This window comes from Alligator sinensis, unplaced genomic scaffold (assembly GCF_000455745.1).
Source record: "Alligator sinensis unplaced genomic scaffold, ASM45574v1 scaffold599_1, whole genome shotgun sequence".
Lineage (NCBI taxonomy): Eukaryota > Metazoa > Chordata > Crocodylia > Alligatoridae > Alligator > Alligator sinensis.
Genome location: NW_005841968.1, coordinates 2,164,356 through 2,189,019, shown reverse-complemented (window position 1 = coordinate 2,189,019; position 24,664 = coordinate 2,164,356). Strand labels below are relative to the sequence as shown.

The 24,664-nt window shown below is 40.9% G+C and overlaps 1 protein-coding gene across 1 annotated transcript in view; it reads left to right on the top strand.

Annotated features, from left to right (window-relative positions):
* Positions 1-1,610: 1,610 nt before the first annotated feature.
* Positions 1,611-24,664, top strand: part of KMT2C (lysine methyltransferase 2C) — a 282,429-nt gene continuing 259,375 nt past the window's right edge. The window contains 1 exon segment of the mRNA XM_025200451.1: positions 1,611-1,660. The gene's annotated coding sequence lies outside the window, so the exon portion shown is untranslated.

Here is a 24,664-nt window from a genome sequence, read left to right as displayed (position 1 = left end):
AGACGAGTGGGTCAGTATTGCTCTTGCAAAACTAAGGCGAGCCTGTGGCGTTCTGACAGGACCCGTAAGCATATGCACGCTCAAAATTACACAATAGTGTAAAATAAAAAAAAAAAAAAAAAAATTGTTTTAGAGGAGATATATCTGTGTTCATTGTTCATTGTGATGCAGTAAATACTTCATGCTCTCTTCAGGCACAATAAAACACACACTTACTTTAGGAAAAAAACATAGCCTCACTGCTTGCTTAGGTCAAATATTTTTAGCCCCCTATACTTGCAAAACAAATGTAGACCGAAGACAAGATCTGCTTTTTTATCAACAAAGCACTAATGTGAGGCAGCTGGGTCCATGCTAACCGTTCATTAATGTCTCATTAAAGAGCACCGTGCATTTTATTTGTAATGTTTTGAAAGCATTTGATGCATGCCGCTGTTAATACATCGGTCACAAACATCCTCTCCGTCTGATAGTGTGCTTTGAGTCTATTGAATATCCACAGTTTTTAATTTTACATAGGCTTGAGAACTGACCGGGTTATACTAAAAACTTGACGCCTTCCTATGCTCTCTATTATGTGAAAGTAGTAGCAGAGGATTGTGTTTACAGTATAAATCTAGGTAGTCTTCATCCAAAAGATCATTTATGCGTTTCTGTAGGTACCGTCATTTGTATCTCGTCAGACTGTTCTAGGTTGACACGTTATAATAATGAAACCCGACTTCCTTCTTCTCCAGCCCCAACAGAGAATGAGTTATGGAGAAAATGTTCACATTTCTTCTCATTGTTCTTGCGTTCTAGCCCTTTATATTTTTATTTTCTGCAATAGCAGAACGTGATCCCAGCATACAAGCTTGCTTAGCATGTGATTATACACCACATGCTCCTGCAGACAATTTTCTTAAAGGTGAAACTGCAAATCAAAAATGATAAATAATGTATGGATTTCTGTGTTGCTCTCTGCTGTCTCCTGGCCAGGCTGTAGGCACTGTTCAGCACAGACATCTTTTCAAAACAGCATTGCCAACCGGGGATCTGTCTGTTCAGGTTTAAAAGAAGAATCTTCTTCCCCAGTCCTTGCCTCTCGCCACCTTCCTGGTTTTTGTAGTTTTAATCCTTGCCCCCTCCCCCAACCAGTTTTTTTTTTTCTTTTTCATGTTTTTTTTCCCCCCCTTCAGACTTCCTATCAAATATTCAGCCCAACAACCAAAGAAACTAACAGCGCATGGGGAAATAGTGAAACCAGCTGTCTAGTGTGCTAGCAAATGCACTGTGTGAATGCATGGAGAAATAGACTATTTTTTTTCTCTAAGTTATTTCAGCTTTAGTTATCATAAAGGCTCCTGGTAACAGGAGTGGGTCCTGTAGATCGGAGGGAAGCATTTTTTTTTTTTAAAACAAGTTGACCGTGGGCCTTTAGCTCAGCTTTTATAATTCTGTCTTTCCTCTGTGAAATCCCTTTGGCATGTTTTGGTTCACTGGCAGTATCCCAGAACGTGATATCACAGATATCAGATGTCTTGTTGCAATTCATGGCATTTGCTATGTCACAGTAGTGCATTCTGGGATACCTCCAGTGAACCAGGAAATGGCATTAGCAGCGTGGAATGGCAGGAAAAGTATCGTGGTCGAGTGGTAGGGACGTAGTAACGAAGGTCAAGTAAGAGATTTCAGGTTTATGTTTTTTATCTGGTAATCCTAAGGGATTGTAAATAAGGCTAGTTATACTTTATTACTCTGTGGACATTCAGAGTATTTGCTTACACAGCCTGATTTAGGTTTCCAGGGTTGGGCTTTTTAGATTGGAAACGGATACTAAAGTAAGTTGCAAAACATTATTGTTTAATTACATCATGGTAAAACAAACATGCTTTGTTTCGGTTCCGTTGCAAAGAAATGTCTTTGTTTCTTGAAAACAATTGCATTAAGCATGCAGAAATATCAAAACTATATGTTACCTTATGTAGGACTTTTTTTTTTTTCATGGGTACATGTAACATCCTTAATAGGAGATTGTATGGTGTGTGTGTGTGTGTGGAGGATATTTATGGAGGATATTTGATCTCCTCCAGTACCAATGCCTTGCAAGTTAGTTGAAGTAAGGTGGTTCTTTCCAGATTTTCTTCATCTCTTGTATAGTCCTCCTCTTGCATGCGAGTCCCACGTACATATTATGAACGAAGTGGACGGTAGTGCTAATGGTACATTTTACTTTATTTCTAGAAAATGCAATGATTTATAATCCAAGTTGACAAATATTTTAAATTTTTAAGACAGTAGAAAAAATAAAATGAAATATTTTGAATAATATCGCTTAATGGGGCCCCAGAGAAAGTGAAGGCTTGCTTTTTCAAGCTGGACACCCATTTTGATAGATGTGATTTCATTTCAGCAAAGTATTCTTTGTTTTAAACAGTGCTAAGATAAAAATTAAGTCAAAAAGTCTAGGTGCATCTTAAATGGTAGGACAGTGTTATATTTGAAGGAATTCAATATACCAAGGAAGAGAGAGTCAAGAAAAGATATATTTTTATGGATAAAATGTTATTCAGATTAGACCTTTTTGATGTTATAAAAGTGTCTTGTTTGTTTTTTGTCAAGTGTAAACAGTGAGCTTGCCCTACTGCTGCCCCAAGGATGTTGAAGATACAGCCTACAGGGGCTTCTGGAGGGGCCAGGAATTTGGGGGTGGAAGGGGAGAGATGAGCAGGAGTGCGGCTCACCGTCAAAATCTGGTATAGAGAGCCCCATTGAGGATTTGTTTTAGTGGCGAGAAGCCAGGCAATAGCTATGTTAATCCCCGTAGCTCTGAGCCAGCACACCACCACTCCTGTCCCGCTGCCAGAGGTGGATCTGGCTCTTAAAGAGCCCCATGGCCTGCACCTGGCCCAAGGGGCCAAAAGAGTGTCAAATCCCTGCACTAGCTCATTTAAGCCAGTATCTTGATTCAGAGACCCTACAGAGGAGGGTACAAGAAACTCTGACAGGGAAACATATGACATAGATTTTTATGAAATTTGTATTAGAGGTGAGTTTTTGCCATTAAGCGGGAGGGCTTCCTTCCAGACTTGTAACCGTTTTAACTCATGTAACTAGATGTTCTCATTTTGCGGAGGCAGTGCTGCAGAAGTTAGACCCTTGGAGTGCTTTAATTGAAATAAGGGTAGAAAGATGGCAGACTTTTTTGGAGGCCTTATCAAGCACAAGGGACAGTGTGGATGAACAGGTAGAGCAGAAAGCATGGAAGAGGAAATGTGTAAGGAGACCTGAGCAGCCATACGTTTGGGGACTATGTGATGCGAAAGTGAAGGTTAAAAATGCAGGTTTGGTAGGTAGTACGGCAAGTTGCCAACATGCTCATAAAATGAAGGCATGGATTGAAAATCAGGCAGTACTTTAAACATTATCAGTTTTCCTGTTGCAGACTTCATTGTAGCTGTAAAATAACTACCTTAAGCTTCATTGTTCATGAGACTGAGTGAAGTATCAAGCCAGTGTATTTTTGTGGGAAGTCATGTATTGGTTTGGTCAAGATTAGAGAATCGAAAAATCATAGACATATAAAAAAAATAAGGCAGATAGGAGATTGGGGATGAGAAGGGCAGCCTTAGTGCCTTTATTTCACCTCAATCTGGTTTAGCAGAGTTGTTCGTCTCCAAGCAATTTCTCTTTTCAAGTGCATTTAACCTCCTCTCCCCTCCATTTGGCTCTTATCCCTTTCCATTTTCTCAGGTTTTAATTAAGGAGACAGTTGTAAAGGTAACTTCAGTTAGAACTTCAAAAACTGAGCATTAGATTTTTAAGTCCTGCTCTGAGAGAGGGGATATCGTATTAAGCAGTGGTGGTGAGTTTCAGAACTCAAGACTCAAGCCTTAAATCAAGGATTTTTTAAAAGTGCTTTTGTAAGGACTAGGATACAGGCTTTTGGAAATACCTCCCTAAAACTAGGCTGGGTGAAGATGACGGGTTTTGAACTTTTTTAATACTCTGTTTAACTTTTGTACCAGTCTTGAACTTTCTGTAAAAAGCACTATAACAACTCTTTAATTGTTCACCCTCATCCTATATCTATTTGAAGGGATGGGGTTTAGTTGCTAGCATTGGGGTGATGTTCCAGTCTGAAGAGGGGTACCTGAAGAAGAGTACTTTGTGTTGACAGTCTATGTAAAATCTCTCCCAAACTTGCATTGGTCCAATATTAAGGTATCACCTCCCAAAATACCTTTGCTTCCCATTTAACCGCTAGCCATTTTCAAGCCGTTGTCTTTATCAGATTCACTTTTAATAAAGAATCTATCTGTCCAATAGCTCTGACAATTAGTGGTTTAGAAATTGAATTGCGTTACTTCTGTAACTTAACTATAGAAATGTTTGTATCCAGGGGCCATATCCTTATATTAACGGTAAAACTTTACAGATGTAGTCATTTCTGTTATCTCTCTTTGAGCATTTGAAACTTTCTGAAATCTGTTAGAACATTACGTTAATGTGGTGTTAGATAGTTCTTGGAAGTGGCAGAAATGATGAGGGAAGTGGTGCTCCCAAGAACTGACTGTAGAGAAGACTCTTGGAATCCAAGTACAGAACTGTCCCCTTTTTTTTCATTACAAAGTAAGGCTGGAAGGGACCTCAGGAGGTCATGTAGTCCAACCCCCTGCCTGAGGCAGGATCATCCTTGTCCAAACCACCCCAGCATATCCTTGTCTAATCTATTGCTAAAGCTACTCAGGCAACCCCATTGCAGAACCACAAAGCATAGCACCCTAACTTGTCACAGGTGGGGGGAGGCAATGATGGCCAGTGTCCTGCTGCTGCAAGGGTTGTCAAAATGTACTCGAGAGATCCAAGGAAGAAGGCCATGCCCCCTGCCACAGAGGAAGGCAAAAACTTCCACACACTGTATCAGACTGACCATGGGGTAATCTGACCCTCAGACGTGGCAGTCGGTCTGACCCTGAGCAGAGAGGAGGATCCTCTAACCAGGAACCCCCAGGCTTTAGTGCCTGCAAGAGCACTGGCACACCCCATTCAAAATCCCCAGCCTTAACTGTGGCCAACCCCCAGTGCTTCTGAGGAAGAGGGGAAAAAATACCCCAAACCCTGATATATGTAACAACGGGAGGGGAAAAAATCCTTTTGGGCCCCATGTTGCAACCAGTAAAACCCAGAAGCATAGGAATACCCACAGAGGCTCATAAAATACTCCTAGATATCCCTGACTAATGGTTCTCCAACATCTTTTGAACATCTCCAATGATGGTGATTCCACCACTTCCCTAGGCTGTCTATTCCACTGCCTCACCATTCTCGCACCTTTTCTTATTGGTGGATAATTTTACAATATTCGCTGTACCCAGGTTTACCAAGACTACCTAAGTATTTTTACTGCTGTTGCATCTAAACCTCAAATGAGGAACTTTTCATGAAATTAATTAAGATGATAAAATATTCTGTAATTCACAAAAATCCTGATTCAAAGACAACTGAAGTCATTGGGAATACTCAAAGTAGTAAATGGTCACCAGCATGAGTAAAAATAGGGCAGTCTAGCTCTTTTCCCCTTTATTGTGTTTTGAATAACAAAATGTGGCTTTAAAATATTAGTCCTTTTTAATTATTATATATGATCAAACATGACTAATAATGGATGCCTAGTTATATAAATTGACATTGCCAGCTTGTTCTTGCTCTTCAGGTCTCTGCAAGTTGGGAAGATAACTTCACTGAATTGTACTATATGCAACCATACTGCAGTTTAGTTGGCTTAATTGGAGTTTCCAGGATGTAATTAGTCACAGACTTTGGCCCAAGGGGTCTGTGTCAGCCTTGTGATGTTAATTTTTATTCCTTGTGTTTCAGGTATTAACGAAAATCACAGTTGCATTGTGTGTACAGACTAAACTGTTTCTGTAGTTAGCAAGGACTTTCTGCTTCTAGGAGTTGTTCAGTGTTGACCTAATTTGGTATCAACAGTCCAATTCTCATGCTATAGACAGTTCCATCAAAAATCCAGTTATCACAAGCACTATCTTTCCAAGTTAAATCTTAGCAGACTGTTGGAGAACTGTGGTTTTGGAGATGATGTGCACGGCCCATCCTAAGCATTGATTCTAGCTCCTTTACCAGAGTTTCGGGCCAAGAAATGGATTCAGGGAAGCTTCTCCCCTGGGTTCCTTAAGTAAAATGCATGGATTTACAGATTATGTATTAGAGACTTTTCTGGAAAAAGAAATGTCTTACACACCCCTCCCTTCCCCCCCAACATACACACTATGTAATAGAAAACTAATAGGCTGAGTCGCTCCTTTGCCAGACTTTTCGATGGAGAAGTGTTCATCTTCTGACATTTGTGCAATTTCCTGAGCTAAAAGGATTTGCAAGAAACTTGAAAACTGTTGTATTTCAGTACATGAACATAGTCCTCGATGACTATAACGAAGCAGTTTTTCCAGTGCACTAGATAGTAGAATCCCTTTATCCCACTTAGGAAAATCCAAATTAAACATTTTCTTTTTTTTCTGAGACTAGTAGTAATCTTTGCAAGAAAAAGCCAGTGCTGGCTATGATAGTCTCCATAAGTTGATGTAGTAATGCAGGGGTTGTCAACCAGGGGTACTTGTACCCCTGGGGATACTGGGGATGGCACTAGGGGGTATGCACGGGTGGGCAGGGACGGAGTGTCACCACGCAGCATCCCGCGCTGCCACGCAGGCATCACCTGCCCGGCCAGACGTGGGGGGTGGGGGAAGCTCGCACGTGGGGGCTGCTGCCGCTTCACATCTGGCCGTTCACCACCCCCACCCCCCCCGCTTGGCCACGCGCTCTCCCTCTGCCCCCCCTGCTCAGCGGCTGGGGGTACACTGCTCCGCATCCAGCCACCGGGGGTACAGTGATGCAAAAAGGTTGAAAACCCCTGTTGTAATGAGTTCTTTATCTTGTTACTATGGGGAAGTATTTCATTCCAAGATTGTTTAGCCCAGAAATTTGGTAGTACTTAATTTTCAACCACTTGCAGCCCTAGTTAAAACAACAAACAAACTAAAAAAAAAACCCATTTCTATGGAAAGTTAGACTTATGCTAGAATAGCTGTCTACTAGAACTGGATCTTATTGCAAGTTCATAGATAGGAGCAAAACATCAGTTAGCTTTTTCCAAAGGCATGGCACATATCATACTTGAACTATTTTCCAAGTCGAGTAATTTGGAATCCACTGGAAGAATGAATTCATAGGAAGCAGAAGTTGCTCTGTACATTTTTAAACAAAAACTTAGATTTTGCTGAAATGAAAGTGTGTGTGTGTGTGTATAGATATATAGATTAGGATATATATGTGTATATGTATATATGTGAGGGACAGCTTCTTGATCCCAAGGTTATTTTTCACCTACGAATTATGATCATCTGGTCAGTGGACAAAGACCGAGTGTCACCTGCCATGATCCTTTAAGTCCAGTGTTAGCAGAGGTCCAAGCTAACAAGCTGTCTCCTGAAGGACAATGAACAATCACAGACTTCTCACTGGGGAAAAGAGTTTTGCTCTTCAAAACTGTGGCACCCTGCCTGAGAATCACTGCTGTAAGTAAAGGATATGCAGAGTGCTGTATAAAGTCTTCTTTCTGGCTTTCCCACTGGTACATTGCCAAATTAGACGGCTTGATACTTGTTGCTATGGTGGGTAAAAGAGATTTAAGGAGAGATGCTTCTGAGACATGCTTGGTGGTAGCTCCTGGTCTGAAAACATGTGAGATGCTGGAAAGTGTGCGTTCCTAGTGGGGAAAGAGAGATTCCTTATCTGGGATAACAAACCATTGCATTTGTGGCTATGTTCAGAAATGAGTTAGTTTTAAGGAATAAAACTGAACTGAAGAGATGGAAAGTAGGAGAACGTATTTTTATGCAGATGCTTCTTTTGAGTTTGGTCCAGGCCAGTAATGAAATGAAATCTGCTACCACCAGATGGCTGTGTAGCCCCCTTTGTGAAACTAATGTCAGTCTGCTATCCAGGGGACAAATGTCTTCATCACTAAAACCACCAACACAATTGGCATCCTTGTATCGACAACTTGGTCTGCATATTGGTATCTGTAATTTGGTCTTTGTATTGGTATCCTCTGTCTACAGGTGAAGGACTGGGTGGGCACTAATGCCAGACTGTCCTGTCAAGCTTGAAGATGGTCTCTTTAGGTCAGAGTTAAGGCATTTGGTAGAGGAGGTGTGTGGAATGATTTGCTTTACAGCTGCTTGTTTTGTAGCCAGGAGAGTGAGACTGAAATCTTCATTCTGGCAACTTTTGCAAATACTTAATTCAGAGAGAGATTTTTCCTAATTTTTATAGCAATTGAAAGTGAATAAACCACAATAATTTTTATTGCTTTTGGAAAATGTTGAGCAGTTAAAGCAAATTGCCAAGAGATTTTTAAAGCCCTGAATTCTTATCTGTATACAAATATAGCAGTCCAGTCCATTTAGCATTAGGTTGGTCTATGTGGCAGTAAAAGTTATTGGAATTTTGCTGAATTATAACCAAACATCTGAAAACCATACATTAAAGAATTTCTTCAGCACTCAAATAATGTTTCTTAAAGGGATAACCGAGAAGAATGCTTTCCAGTCTTTCCTGCAGCAACTTAACATTACTTAAGAAATGTTTAAATTATTTCATTCAACATAGTTTGGCAAACTAATTAATGGTACATTTGTTATTATAACAGGCTTGGAAATGTCCTGTGTGGAACATAAAATGAATTTTCAGTTTAGCTAGGTTTGCATATAGCAATGTTAAGACTATTTTTATTAGGGGCCATATTGGAACATTTGTTGGAAACAAGCATAAAATTATTGTGTGTAGAAGAAATGCCATTCAAGTTTATTTTTCATGTGTGTGTGTCTTAATTAATACATTTGTATATTTTGTTGCAGTATGCTAGAACATTTTGTGCAAGAAGTAACAGTAGGTTGAAGCTTGGTAGCTGGAGATCTGTAAGGATGCCAGTTGACTTTTTTTCCATGAAAACTCCATATACAAAACAGGATGAGTTGTCCCTGGGGAGCTCTGAAAGGCTGGCATCCCTCAATTTTTGTCTGTAGTTTTGTCTGTGCTATATAGGGGAACTAGTATTGTTATAAAATAATATTTTTTAAAAGTATTTAAATAACTAACTGAAACCTTTTTGGAAGGAGTAGCAGATGATGGAACGAGGAGCAACGGTCTCAAGCTGCAGCAAGGGTAGTTTAGGTCAGATATTAGGAAGAATTTTCTCACTAGGAGGGTAGTAAAGCATTGGAACAGGTTGCCCAGAGAGGTGGGGGACTCTCCATCCTTGGAGGTTTTTAAGACCTGGCTAGACAAAACCTTGACTGGGATGACCTAGTTGGAGACAGTCCTGCTTTGAGCAGGGAGTTGGACTAGATGTGACCTCCTGCAGTCCCTTCCAACCCTAATTTTCTGTGATTCTATTTTACATTTTCTCTTCATAAATTTGTTTTTGGGAACATTTAAATTTTTTTTTCTGAATTGGTAAACTGAAAATCTTCCCCAAAGCAACTACCATACTTGCTGGCATATGACACGCTCACAAATAAAACGCACACCTTGTTCTTGGAAGGCAGAATGTAGAAAGAAAGAATCCTCTGTAGTTGTGGCTGGATGGGTGGCATTAGAGTAAGGCTTCCTGGGAACATGGAGCGTCCAGGGTGCGCGGCATCCCAGGAGACCGTCTGCATGAGGCAGCTAGCAACTAACTCCCTGCCACACCAGGAAGTTCCTGCTGCCAAAGAACTGATACCACACATCCTGGATGCTGTTCCCAGGAGGACTTGCTGTAGTTAGGCCCCAGACCTTTGCAAAGGCAGTAGCTAGACTGATAAAGAACTTGCAGTAAAGACCTAAATTTCCTATAAATAGTGTTGTTTCCATATCACAAGACTCCTGAAGATACTACCAGCAGCTCCCTTGCTGCTTCAGGCGCAAGCTACAGTGCTTAGCCAATAGCTACAACTATGCAAGGGTTAACACAGCACCTGCCCCTTCGGATTGCTGAGCCAGAACAGCAACACCCATCTTGGCAGATGCCGTGCCATGTCTCCAGGTTTTCTTCTTTTCCTGTGAAGAAAACTGCTTCTTCACTTAATACACATGCGTCAGTTTTGGGGGCCTGATTTTGCAGAAAAGGTCCATGTTATGTGAGAAAATACAGTCTCTCGACACTGCATTGACAGTCATGTTAGTATCTGTATATTAAGGGTTTGTTTGTTTTTGGAGATTGATTTTTTTTTTTTTTGGGGGTCATCTAGTCCCAACCCCCCAACCTCAAAGCAGGACCATCCCCAACTCGATCATGCCAGCCAAGGCTTTGTCTAGCTGGGTCTTAAAAACCTTCAAGGATGGAGAGTCCACCACCTCTCTGGGTAACTGTCCCAGTGCTTTAGTATCCTCCTAGTGAGAGTTTTCCTAATATCTAACCTAATGTGTGTGTGCATGTATATAATAACTATATGTGTCTATATGTACGTGTGTATATGTATTAGGGCTAGGCGAAATTTCACCAGCTGTTTCTATTTGACACTGTTTTGACTAATTTTGAGCTCAAAATAGTGAAATTGAATCGAAAAGAAGGGCTTCGAAACAGCCTTGAAACAAAACGAGGCTAGTTGAAATGTTTCGAGTTTCAAAGCAGCCAGGTGGTGGGAGATGGGGGAGAACCAGGCCTGTGCTCCCAGCGGCTCCGCAGCCCCATGTGGCTCAGCTGGGAGCGCAGCCCTGGCTCTCCCGCCTCCCGCGGCCCGGCTGCCAGAAGCCGATCACAGCTCAGGGGAAGGGAACTGAGCCTGGGTTCAGTTCCCCTCCCCAGTGCTGTGGGCTGGGGAAAGGAACTCAGCCGAGCTGGGTTGAGTTCCCATCCCCAGCCTGATCATAGCACTGGGGAGGGGAACTGAGTCATTGGGCTCAGTTTCCTTCCCCAGCTCCCTGGTCCCAGGCAGCAGCACTTGGCTTCCCTCCCTCATCTGACAGGTAGACTGGGGGCCCACATCCCCGGGAAGACTGGCACAGCCCCCACAGTCCTCCTGGGGTTGCAGGCCCCCCATCGGATGAGAAAAGCTGTTTCAAGCTTCCCCATTATAGGGTGTGGGCGAAACATTGTCACTGTTTCAATGAAGCAAACCAGAACAGCAGTTTCAAATCAAAATGAAATTCGAAACGAAACACTGTTCTGTCGAAACCTCGAAACTCAAGTTGAAGTGGAACGGTGCTGTTTTGCACAGCCCTAATATGTATGTATAAAATGTATGATTGTGTATCTTAAAAAAATATGTAATCAGAGTTTCCTTAATGTATTACTATTTTTCCTGCAAAAGCTATCCTTTCTTTAAGATGCAATTAGAATTTAGGTTTAGGAGTTAGCAGAAATACTGGCTTAATTTTGCTCAACTGAAACAAGACCAGTATTTTAGACTTGTAGTGCCCATATATGAGAGTCACATTTCCTTTAAAGTACATTTTCTTTTAATAGTTAAATAGAAAAGCTCATCAGCCTCAGTATTTTCTGTTGCTCATCTTGAGTAACGAGTACCTTTTTTTTTAAAAGCCTTAGCTTATATGTCTGCATTAAAAGACCATTAGGAGGCATATAGCAGTTTCGTCTCCTCACTTAAAGAAGGCTGCTTTATAAAAGATCTAGAAACCTGACCTAATGTTTAAGATTTGATCTATAAACTTCAATAGCAGATGTTCATAAGTAACATCAGTCCATTAATGAAACCCTGTATGGTGATTCCACTGACAACATGAACAAAGAAATTCAGTTCATATAATGTTAAAGTAGATAGTAGCAAATTTAATTTTTGTGCTTGCTGAAATACATGGACACAAGTATATTTTGCTTAGAGTTTGTGGAAGCTTATGAAGCATTGTCTATTTCTTTCCTTAACTATGCGATAGTAATTAAAAAAAAAAAAAAAGTTGTTGACTGGAAACAGGATGACATTTTTAGTGATTTACCTTTCCTGTGCAGTAGTGAGCTGATAGATTTAGTCAAGTTGAGCATTTGAATTTTCAGACCTGCCTGTTTGTTTGTTTGGCCTGAGACCAAACATGAGAAATTTCAAAGGATAGTTTTTTCAGAAGTTGTTTTATTCTTCCAAATTGCTCTTCTAACCCTCAGTCATTTGGGCTTTTCAGTTTCGTATCTCTCAGAGAGGAATAGTTGAAATAAAGGCAACTTGAAGGTATAGCTGGTTAGGTATTCTACTCTGCGTGAATCTTGTGTGATAAACTTAGGTCCTGATGGATTTTAGTTGTGTAATTACTAAATTGTATAAGACTAAGACTGTGACTTTAAAAGGTTTTAATTAATTGTGAAGCTGTTTAACATATACATTTATTACAGTAGTTCATATTTTAAAAATGTGAATTTTCTGCGTCATTGTGAGCATATGCTGACTTTCAGTGGTGTTACCTCCTGTATCTAGTCTCTTCAAACCAGAAATATCCTCATGGGCTAAGTACAGACAGTCAACAAAGCCCAAGGCTGAATCAATTCAATCTTTGCAGGTTAGTTTAAGCTGCACAGATTGAACCAATAAGCAAATGAACAGATATTCACTTTTGATTCTGGAAATGCAGCCAAGGCCAGAAGCCAGGAGGCACCAGAGCACACCTTCTTGCTTGTCTAGAGCAGATAGCTTGGGCCAAGGCTAGCCTGCCCACCCTGTGAGGGGTGATTTGCAACGGAGGCACAAAATATCCTGAGGCGCTGGGGGATTGTGAGTTACCTTGAATCTGGAGGGGATCTGGGACAGAAGTTCAATAGTTGCTTTTGTTTTTAAGATCAGTGAAACACTCAAAGTCTCCATTTAAGTTGATGGTAGATGCAGCTTCTCAGCACTTCTGAAAATCAGGCTGGAGAAGGCCAATCATATGTCTGCCAAGCATACATGCACATGTGTATCTTTTGTTCTGTCTAAGTTTAAAGTACCCATATTCTATTAATTGTACAATTTACTCAGATCTTTTTGAAGTGATTAAAGGGAAGAGCTTCGAGCTTAAATATTGTACCTCCTACTACAAAATGTTACTCAATGGTGTTTAGATGAAAAGCATTTTCCTCAAGGCACACTACTGTGTTTCCTTCACTCCAGGAGCCAAAGGCTGGGGTTGGGGGGAACCTGCTGCTTTGTTAGAAGAGAGCTTACACATTTATTTTGCTGCTTATAGGCTAAAGTACTAGAATTAAGACATGGAAGAAAACAATCTGAGTCTGGATGCAAATGTTTCAAGGTTTGAGGCCAATATTGTTGCACTGGGAAATCCTGGATTTCATTTATAGTTTTTCTTAAAGGAATTTTGAATTAAAGTAGGAGTGTCACATCCTCTATTTGGATCCAAACTGTGGGGCCCCTTGTGGGTTAGACCTAGATGCACCTCCAGTGGCACTGGTGGTGCAGGGGTTAACACAGCCATGACTCTTGCCCCTGAAATGCATCCCCAATGGGGCTCTGTACCTTTGGGGTTCAGTGGCAGAACCCACTCGTGAATTCCCAGCCCCTCCAAGAGCCCTTCAGGTTGGATGAAATGGCTCCAGCCTATGATGTGTAACTTTGACACACCTGAGTTAAAGGATTCATACTGAACTGATTGCTGATATGCAGCTTGGAGAGCAGTGTCTGGCTGGTAAGTCTGTTGGGGTGGGAAGAGGCATGAGGGAGGGGGCAGATTGTGGCCCTCAGAGTGAGGGAGGGAGTGGGGCTGGAGCAGGGACAGGCACTGCACGGGTGGGGTGGGGTGGCGCGCAGGATGGAGCCGCGGACTCCCGTGTCCAAGGAAGTCTGGGGTGGGGGGATGGTTCCCACTGCTGCAGTCACCCTGGGGGTGGTATGGTGGGGCATGTGCCCTCCAGATCTGTGCATGGAGCGAGGGCAAGCTGCCTTCTGTGGGTTCAGGGCAGGGAGCTGCACCAGCTTCTTCCTAGTCAGGGGGGCTGGGCCAGGGCTGCTCTTGGGGCAGGTGGTGGCGGCACTGGGAGAGGGGTCTATGGCGGGGGCTATAGCCACCCCAAAATTTGCCGCAGCCCCACCCCAGCCCCCAGCCTGGACGAGTCTGGTGCCACCCCCCGGCCTTGAGTCTGCAATAGGCAACCTGCCTTCATCCTGCACACAGATCCAGAGGGCACATGACCCCCATGTCTCCCCTTTGGGTGTCTGCAGCAGCACAAGTCACCCCGCACCTCCCAGACAAGCCACCTGCGGCTCTGCCCCACCCCGGCTGGGCAGGATCTGCCCCAGCCCCAACCCCACTTCTTCCTTCACTGAGGATGCCTCGATCTGCCCCCCACATGCCCCTTCCCAATCATTGGTGACATGATTGGCCACATCAGTCCAAAAAAAAAGATGATGGTCAATAATGTCAATTTTCCTTTCATCAGTGCTGATACAATATAGACTGATATATCGGTGCACCTCTAACGACCAGGTCTCAGATTCAAATAACATTTTGGCGTGGCCGTGTCATTTGCCTCTGAGACCCCACTAAAAGGTTGTTGTAGGACCCAGGCTGAGTTTCTGACGTTCTGTGAGAGCATAGGTAAATGTTATGGCAAATCTTCACGGCAGGAGTCTTCAGGGGCATCTTGCCTCACTACAGGCAAGATGCCTCAAGGTTGTTTAAAAGAAACACAACTTAAAATGTTTAAATTGTCCTTTTAAATTAAAAATCCACTTACATTTAAAAATTAATGTAGCTTTTTTACTTTATTTCCTATTTTCCTAATCTAAAATGAGTTTAAATGGATGTTTTATCCTTCTCAATTTCCTAATTGCTAGTAGAATTTTAGGTTTCAAATGGAAATGTAGTTTGCCTGAGGAGTTTCAGTACTTAAAATGGCTCACCTTTTTCCCATGCTAAAAAAACCCCATGAGACTGGGTCTTTCTTACCATCCTTATGGAGTAAAAAACTTGTATACAGAACTGATAAGCAAATAGATCACAGCTTTATTCATAGCCAATAGGGCTGTGCAAAACTTTGGTAGCCGATTCGATTCGGAGGAGATTTGGCCTGATTTGGGGGCCAAATCTCTGAATCCAAATCGAATCAGGAGATCCATTAAATGGTCTGTGCTAGTAAGTAGGGGGTGGGGGGCTGGAGGAGGGGTGAGGGGACCATGGGGGGCCCCGGCCTGACCTCACCCCCTGCCCACTCCCCCAGCTCCCCCCCATGGCTGCCCCACCTGGCCCCAGTGTCCCGGCACTTTAAAAAAACAAAGCAAACAAACAAAAAAAGTGGCAATAAGCAGTGGCAATCAAGGCCTCTGGGGGCTCATGATCGCCCCCCTTTCCCACCTGACACCTGTGTGGCAGCTGACGCATCGCATATGTGCAGCACAGCTTGGCAAAGCACCACACACTGTCCTGGAACTGGGGCGGCTCCAGCAGTCACCTGGAGCCCAGCAGCGCTCAGCCCGAGCGGCTCCAGCTCCCGGCCAGCGCGTTGTGGCACCTTGCCGAGCCATGCTGCACCCTTGCGATGCTACAGCTGCTGCGCGGGTTCCAGGAGGGGGGGCCAATCCCTGCTGCCGCCCTGTGGGGGGCTCTGCCATGAGCCCCCAGAAGCCCCGATCACAGCAGCCAGTGGGCGTGGGGCTTTTTGTGTGTTTGTTTGATTGTTTTAAGTGGCGAGACACTGGGGCCAGGCGGGGCAGCCATGTGGGGGAGCTGGGGCCCCACTCGCCTCTACCATGCCCCCGCTGCTGCCACTGCTGCCACCGCTTGTTTGATTTTGGAGGAGATTCGGCAGCCAAATCTCCAAATCCTAATTGGCCAAATCGAATCAGGACAGTGATTCAAATCACTGTCCCTCCGAATTGCCCAAATCGAATACTTGCTGCTTCACATAGGCCTAATAGCCAGCCCTCCAGACTGAAGTATTTTGACCAGCCTATGCTCCTACAAAAGGGTTTCCAGGTTAAAATCAGTGGGACTTGTGTTTCTAAGTCACGGAGGTGCTTTTAAAAATTCCCATCTTTTAAGTACTTAAATTTTGGCTCTTGTACTTCTTTAAAGGTTGGCCTGTATAAAATATTTTGTTAATCTATAGAAAATAAGTGTTACTGGTAATGCAGGTATATTTATTGTAGCATTTTCTACTTGAGTTACAAGTGGATATAGTAGATTCCCCATATAGCATCTAATGTTGACCCATGGCAGTCTTGCTTGAAAAGCTAATACAAATTGAGACGTTGTTCCAGTGAGTTTGGAATTGCTCTTATCTAAGCCGTTGTGGAATGAAAACTGGCTGAAAGGTAGTATTGAAGAGGGGCCAGATGGCTTGTGGAGGACCACAGGGATCAGGGTTAGGCTCAGTCTTATTTAATGTTGTCATTAACGAGCTGGAAGAAGGAAGAAGCAGTAAGCTAATGATATTCACAGACAGTGGTAAATTAACTGCATTTGCTAAGGCCAGGAGTGAGAGACACAATACAAAGGAACGTAGGAAGCTTAGATGATGTATGTATAGAAAACTGAAAGAGAGGGGCTTAATTTGGAAAAATGGAAACTACCGAGCCTGTGACTGGAAAGGACTCACAATGTCACCTTCTCTAGGGTTGTGAGACTCCTAGGATACAGTAAAGCTGGAAGGTACTGATGGAGGATATTGAACCCTGTTGACCAAGTTTATCTTAATCGGTGTTTCTTTTCCTTATCTGTAAATATGGACTCTACCTCAGAAAGGTTTTTTTGAAGATTAAGTTACCACTGTTTGGGATGTAGACAGATACTGGGATGATGAGCACAATGGAAAGGCCCACAAGCAAAGTAATGATTTGCTAGTCACCATGTGTATTACCATTTTTCCAAAGTTTAAGTTATATGCATTTGATTGCGTTGTGAAAGACTTTGAAAATGTGTTGCAGGTCAAGTTCAATAGGAAAAATGCAACATGTTCAGCAATGTCAGCTTTTATATTTAAAAAATATTAAACTTTCTATTTTTGGAGGGTAAGTAAATGGATGACTTTGAGTTATAGGAACTTTAAAAACAAAATTACACTGGAAGGAGGCGGCAAAGGGTTTTCACAAAATACTACCCTCTGTAAAGAGTCTTTTTATTTCACAGTGGATGAAAGCATCTAACAACGATCATTATCCTAAAAAAAAAAAAATTATGTACTGTTGAACTGGCCTGAATGAAACCTCAGCTGCTAAACAGGCACAGACATACAGACTAGACTAGCAGCATTTACCAGCTGTGTGTAAGAGCTACATTGGACGTAAAGGGATTTCACGTTTTATTATGTGGGAGGGATGATGTCAGTTTGGTTGATTATGCCCCTTTCAAGCTGCTGTGATAATTACCTGCTTGTTACCAGAAGTGTCGAACCCATTTTCAGTTCTTGTTTGCTTTTGCTGTCATGCCCTAATTGCTCCATAATTTTGTCCCTGCCAATTACTACCTTGGTGTTGGATTTTACAGTGAAGAAGTTGTAAGAAGTGATAAAGTCATTGTTTTAGACTTCACAATTTCAACAGAATATTCTGTTACCCATTTCCTGGTGTATTATGTTACTTAGTGCTCAGTTCTGCAAGGTGGTGATGATATAAATTGGAAGCTAGAAGGCCCTCAGGCCTTTGAGAAAGTAGGCCCCTTGATGAGCTGGTTGTTATAGTATGAGACTCAAAGGACTATGAAAAATTAAGAGATGTGGATCTCCATGTGTTAAGTTTTCAAAAACTGTATAAAATATATGTAACAAATCTGTAAGGGTATACATACTTCTGTTGATCATCTCTGCCATTTGTCCTCCTCCTAGCTACCCGAGTCAAACTTGATTAAAACGCACATAGCTGGTCACGTTTAGTACTGTAGTAAGTTTTGCGCACAGGTAACTGTATAGATGTAATATACTTTGAGTTTGCCCTTTGACTTAATATTGCATGACAGTCCGGCTTAAAAAGAGTAGCTCAGCGGTATCAGTAGCGTATACATTAAATGAATTAAGAGCTGTCTCAGTGAGTGAGGTATCACTGTTGACTAGGGGTATTTCTAGTGGGGTTCTGCAATTTAGGGGGCCTTCACGCAGTACTTTCAGTACTGCTCTAGAGGTAAGAAACCACTGCTAATTAAATTTGTCATGCTGAAAACTTTGGCAGAAAGAAAAATGATGAGGACAGGGCAATCCTGCAGTGTAATATGGATTGCCTGGTAAATTTGGGCTTGGTCAAAGAAAATGTATTGTAATTCAGCCAGAAGCTAAGTAAAGCACAGCAAAAAGGAATAGATTTAGACTGGAGAAATGTATCTGGAAAGTGGTGAATGCAAGGATCTAGAAGCCATGGTGGACAAGTAGCTTTGAATGACATCCCAGTGCAGTAGTGACAAAAAAAAGATTAAAGAAATCCTTGGCTAATTAGAAGTAGTGAGTGGAAGTGTATCATACTTTTACTTCTATATATGTCATGGGGTGAGACCAGCACATGAATAGTGTAAAGACTTATTGTATCTGCATTAGAGATACTGAAACATTGGAGAAGGTGCAGAAAAAGAAGCATAAAAATCATCTCAGGGCTGGATAAATTTAAGTCTTAAAAGTCAGAAGAGGAAGGTATAACAAGAACCAGTGGGTGGAAGCTGACGCCAGACAAACTCAAACTGAAATAAGATGCACATTTTTTAACAGTGAGGATTGATGGCCATTGAAACAAACTGTAAGGGAATGTGGTTGATTCTCTCTTGATTATGTCAAATTGGGACTGAATGCCTTTCTGAAAGATGCATTGTAGTCGGACAAATTGTTAGGTAAACCTTAGGATCAGTGAGCTGGAAAAGGTTAACCTCAGTTGTTGGATGGTTCTTTGGCCTTATCCGTTATGAATCCATGCATGTTCTGTTTCTTTCTGATATAGTTTGGGGGCAGTTTTAATATATGGTGTGTTAAACGCTGAACTTGTCAGAGAGGGTCTAACAAAAGAGAACGTCTCTCTTTGTTAGGGTGTTTTTCATAAGTTGCAAAGAATATTTCAATTTTACTAAATGTTACATCAGTAATTATTAGTACATTGTTCACAGAATACAAAGGTCTGCAAAGTGGGAAATAGGATTAGCGTACCATTAATACAGTAATTTCCTCATTTTGCAGCTCTGGTATTATATGGATGAAATTTTCAATATGGAAAACATAGCTAAGAAAAGCATCCACCTTTGCAATAGAAATACTGAAATAGAATAATAGATAACCAAGCAATGAGCTAGAACCCAGGCTGGCTTATCATGCTGGGCTGTTCCCTGGTGCAAACTGGAGCAGCATGGTGGAGCCAGTGTAGATTAGAGCCCTGCACCATTCCCTTGACTTGTGCCCCCGATATATGGAGCTGAGAGTAACACTTTTTTCCCCCTTTTTCCTAGTGGTTTTTACAAGATCTGCTCTACCAGCGCTTTGTCACCTAGTTGTCACCTGAGGGGTTTGGTCATAAAATAGTTTTATTGGTGCTTTAAACCATTCTGCTGGCATAAAGCTGCTTATATAAGCCTGTATATCTTTTAAAGAAAATCTTTAAAATGAAAGCAAATTGTAAAAAGTATAAATATAGCTGTGTTAGTGCAGACATTTGAGCTTGATGTATGGAAAATATTAAATCAGACATAGTTATGCAAACCATTTCAGTTTTAACACGAGTCTCATTAATGTTGTTTTCTTCCCAAAAGCCGTTGAAGAGGGGGAAAAAATTACCACACTGGTGATTATTGAAAGAACTTTGACCAAAGATATAAAAACTTCAGCATGATAATTTAACTGTGGACAGGTCAGGAAAGATATTTTAGTTTTTGCCTTTTTTGATTTTAAAATACTTATGTTTCCATGTTGCTTGCACAATTCTCTCTGACAGTGGTGGATGGAAACATCTTAAAACATGAGTTAAAATAGAGTAGTTTAATTTGAAAACATTTAGAAAAATGTTTAATTTGTTTGAAGAACTTAATTCAGGGTCTTCAGATAACTCTTCCAGAAGAGTCTCAGCACCTTAGATTTTTTTTCCAACAATTTAATCAAAATTCTTCAATACTAAGTTCCAATTTTGTATGTCTTAAAACAGAAATTCAAAATAGAGAATTTTTTTAAAGGAATTTATCATGATTTCCACTGAATCATCTTTCAGTAAATACAATGCTCAGTTTAGCTTTAAATGATGGTATTAATGAAATTTGATAGAGGGAATGTCCATTAATCATCATTTTAGAGGGCCTCTGCTGTAGTGGTTGCAATTAACAGCATTCACTGGATACTCCCCCTTCCCATGCGACATGGATATGAATTCTTATAACCTACGTGATGCAGGCCAAGAAATAGATCATTCCTTTGCCTGCACACTCGTGGGCCACACCCTCAATACAGCTGACAAAGAAGAATGTGCAGGGGATGATCAAACGAGGTTTTTTCCAGCACCGATAGCACACATCCATCAAGTCACTTACGTTCATTGGGCCTTGAGTGCATCTTCAGAGACATATACAGGAATAATATGTAAAAAATTTATAATGCTGTGCATGTAATCTGTAAATTGGAATGGGAGGAGAAAATATCCTGAAATAGGCTGTAGTGCACCCAAATATAAAGGGAAAAAATTATGATATCCCAATTGACAATGATTTAGCAGGAACCTAAATAAGGGAAGTATAATCTAACAACTCCCATGAATGCTCTCTCAGAAGATCTTCCTAATAGCTTTGCACAGTATTAAAAATAGACACATCTACAATTGGCAGCCGTCGGAGTAATATCTCAAAAGGTCAGAAACATCCTCTTCAGGGACAGGATGGGGGGTTGTCCACAAAGGCTGACACATTTGTGTGTGTAAAGTTGTGCGATTATATTTAAGGGCATGCATTAGTTGCCCACATGTTCTATCATGGCTTTGAGTTATGTTGGTTTTGTTTTTCTTTGTATGGCACCAATAGCATGGTAGTCGTTTTTATGACCAGGGGACCTACACATCTACAGTGATGCAACTTCTCAGGTTTTATTTCTATTTGGATAATAGAAAACTTGAGTAATATGTGTGTACTATAAGTATATAAATATATTGATGTGCAGTAATAATCAGTGTCCTCTTCTTTAAAAAAAAAAAAGTATATTTTAATCTCTTGTGCATATTCTGAACATCCTAAGTAGGCATAAATGAATTATTAACCTTATGTTTTTCCTTCAAAGTTTTAATGAAAGGAATTTTTTTAAATAATATGAATATATGCAAGATGAATGATAACATTTTAGATAAACAGGAATGCAGCTCTCTGTGAAGGGTGAAGTGAAGAATAGGTGACTGAGTAGAATAACATGATGCTGCCACGCGCAACCTGCAGAGGTTGAAGTTCGAATCCAGTTCAGGCCAAAAATGACAGAAATGAGTTGTCATCCGAGAGCCGGTTGGCATATATTGGTCTTGGTCTAGTTAGTATTAAAAAGGAGTTTCCTCTCGCCTAAAACAATATCTCATTTGCTCAGAGTTGACATCCTGCAAAGAAACAGTCATTTGAATGTTTTTGGAGACTGAGCTGCCCCCTCGTGTTTTAGCCCCTGCAGTTTAGAGGTAGACATTGGAAGGTGCTGGTGGGGATGGAGCAGTGACACTGTCCGTGCTGTGCTTATTTTCTGTTGGTTCACATCCATATACAAACAGATATGGAGGACACACGTCCTTTTTAAGGCATTATTTCTCAGAGTGCTGCTAAGAGCTGAAGAGATCTGACATGCACCTGCTAAGCAGTTTAGTACCCAATTTGTGCAGGGGGTCTAGGAAGGGATGGAGTATATTGTACGTGGGTTGCATGTCCTGCATTTTTAAATATCTGAGAGAACTAGTTTAATTTATAAACCTGGCTTAAAATGTATAGTCTCGGCTTAAAATGGTTTGTAGAATTGTGAGTTTGATTTTAAACGCATTAAACTTGACAGGACTCGTATGCCCTGATAGAGTTAAGATTTTAAGCCCTTTTAAACGGACACCGCATGCTGTCCTTAATACATCATAATAATGTTGCATATCCATTTTTTTGTGTGTTTGTTTTTGTAGATATTTTAAGCCAGGTCTGTCCATTAAAACCTTTTTTTTTTAATATCTGTCAAATAAATTGCTAAATCAATCAATAAAAATCAATAATTTGAAGAGATCCTGATGGCCGTTATAGCCTTTGTTTCTCAAAACTATATTTTTATATCCAGCCAACATGAAAGCTGCAGTCCATGTAGTTCTTCTGCCTAGAACCCTGTACAAATAGGGCTCTAAATTACTTAACAGGTGCAGGTCAAACTGCAGCTTGTGGCCCAGAAACCTTGACAGTATTGCTTTCACTAGCAAATATGCTAGCCAATGGCAGTAGTCAGTTCGTGGAAGTTAGTACAATTTGATAAGCGTTTGAAAGGAGTTGTCACAATTTGATAGTAGCAAGCATCACAAACACACTGTTACATCTTGCGGGGGGGGGGTGGTATTCTGTGAAAATGTGTCCTTATTGATATTGTTGAAAGATATGGATATCTGTGTATGAATGATTCAACAGATTCTCACACCAGATGTTTGCCCAGGCATTCACTTGTACAACATTTAAAGATTATATAAGATTTTGGCCACTAATAACGATGATTTTGTGATTCAAAACACGTTACTATCTGTGTAATTACATATGATATTACTTTATTGTCAAGGTAACTCATTGCCTGTCAGGCAGAAGGTAATGCAGAAGACTTTTTCATCACAAAAGCTAGTGTTTTCCTCCATCTTTCAAAAAAAAAAAAAATCAACTAAAATTGGGTAATAAAACTGATTTGAAAATATCTTGAAAATCAAGTGAGCTCTATGACAGGTTGTGATCCGTCTGATACTGATACAGTCATTCTTGTGGGAGCCGTAGTTACCAATACTCTTCCCCCAGAGCAAGCCTTTCTGAGACTTTGCCCCAAACAAGTCTCTCCACTACATCACCGAACAAGTGAAAATGTATGGAGACTCGATACCTTGTTTGTTTTAAAAATCACACTTCCCTAAAGATTTTACCAGAATATACTGTAGCTAGGATATTGAAAACAGGTCAAGGATATTTATAAAGTGTCAAGTTACCGGCAGTGATTTAACCATCACTGTAGTAATTCATATTTAGCTTTTTTTTTTTTTTTTTCTGTGAGAACCTTAAATCATCAAGCAAGAAAATTGTAATTAGCATTAGTGGAAATGTGTTATCATCACTTCCAGGCATATTAAGGAATTGAACCCCACTCCTACGAAGAAGCAGGTACTAGGAATATTTTTGCACAGATGTTTTGCCAAGCAGAGACCAGGGGCTCAACCGTGTATTGAACAGACTGTTGATACCTGTGTATTAGTTCTTGGCACTGCACCAATTGTAAGCTTAAAAGAGTTGAAACTCTTTCGTATGTCACGTTTAATGAAAAATTTCTCAAGTTAAATGACGTTACTAGAGCTCTGTAGTTGCAAAAAGCCCGAGTGTTTCCCGTGGTCCATGTACTGAGAGACCGCAACAGCTTCATTTGTCGGATGGGGTAAAAACTGTGCCATAGACCTCTAGGATGTATTTATCATGTGTGCAGTATTAAATACAATGAGCACTCCATCTTTGATGATTGAACTATTTTTATTGTCCCTGTGACCATGCCAGCGATGTCGCAACTCCAAGAGCTGCCAGCTTAGTACTATTTGCCCATAAAAGCAGAACACTTGAAAACAGTCTGCCCACTCAAACTGCACTAATACAGCATGTTCACCCAGCAGGCTTACAAGCCATCAGCTGGCAGTAAATACAATTGTTAGCAACAGTTTGGACAACTCTACCCGAAGTACTTGATGCTCTTAGAATACTTGTCCAATGTGGTTGCAAAAAAAAGTCTGTAAAAAAAAATAAATAAATACAATTACAAAAAAAAAAAAATCATGCATGTGCCAGAAGGCTAATCTGTGTTGTCTTTGTTTTGTCAGCATGATGCTGAAGGCAATGAAAGATGTAGCTTAGAATACAGGGTGTCATTTGCAGAAGTTGTGGTGTATACATAATGCACCTTGACGCCCGTGTCGTTGCATAATTTATTTCTGAAATGTAAAGCACTTGGTGCGTATTTATATTGCAAAATACAAAGATAACACAACGTAGAGACAGTTGAAATTGTGTATATATGATTGGCTTGTGAGAAAAACATTCAAAGTTTACAGTGACCATAAGAACCTGTAGTATTTCTTGATTTTACTTATTGCTTATTCATAAAACATGCATAAAACACATTTTATATTTCAGTAAAATAAATATTGTGATGTAGAAATTCATTTTTCCTTTAAAAAAAAAAAAAAAAAAAAGCTGCCTATATATAATGTAGTTGAGGTAATTACACTTATTTGATGTTAGTCATGAGACTTGAGGAAGAATGTTTTGCATTTGAAAGCTTGTCTAACTTGGGGCCATCTACATAGTTGGTCCAGTAAAAGGTATCATCCTAAGAAATCCTTGTTTCTCACATACTTTCTGGACCAGCATGGTTACAACATCACTCTTGGACTACACTAACTTGACGTGTCATTTTCATAGAATCATAGAAGTCGGGTCGGAAGGGACCTTGTAGATCTTCAAGTCCGACCCCCTGCCTGGGCAGGAGAGAAACTGGGCTCAAGTG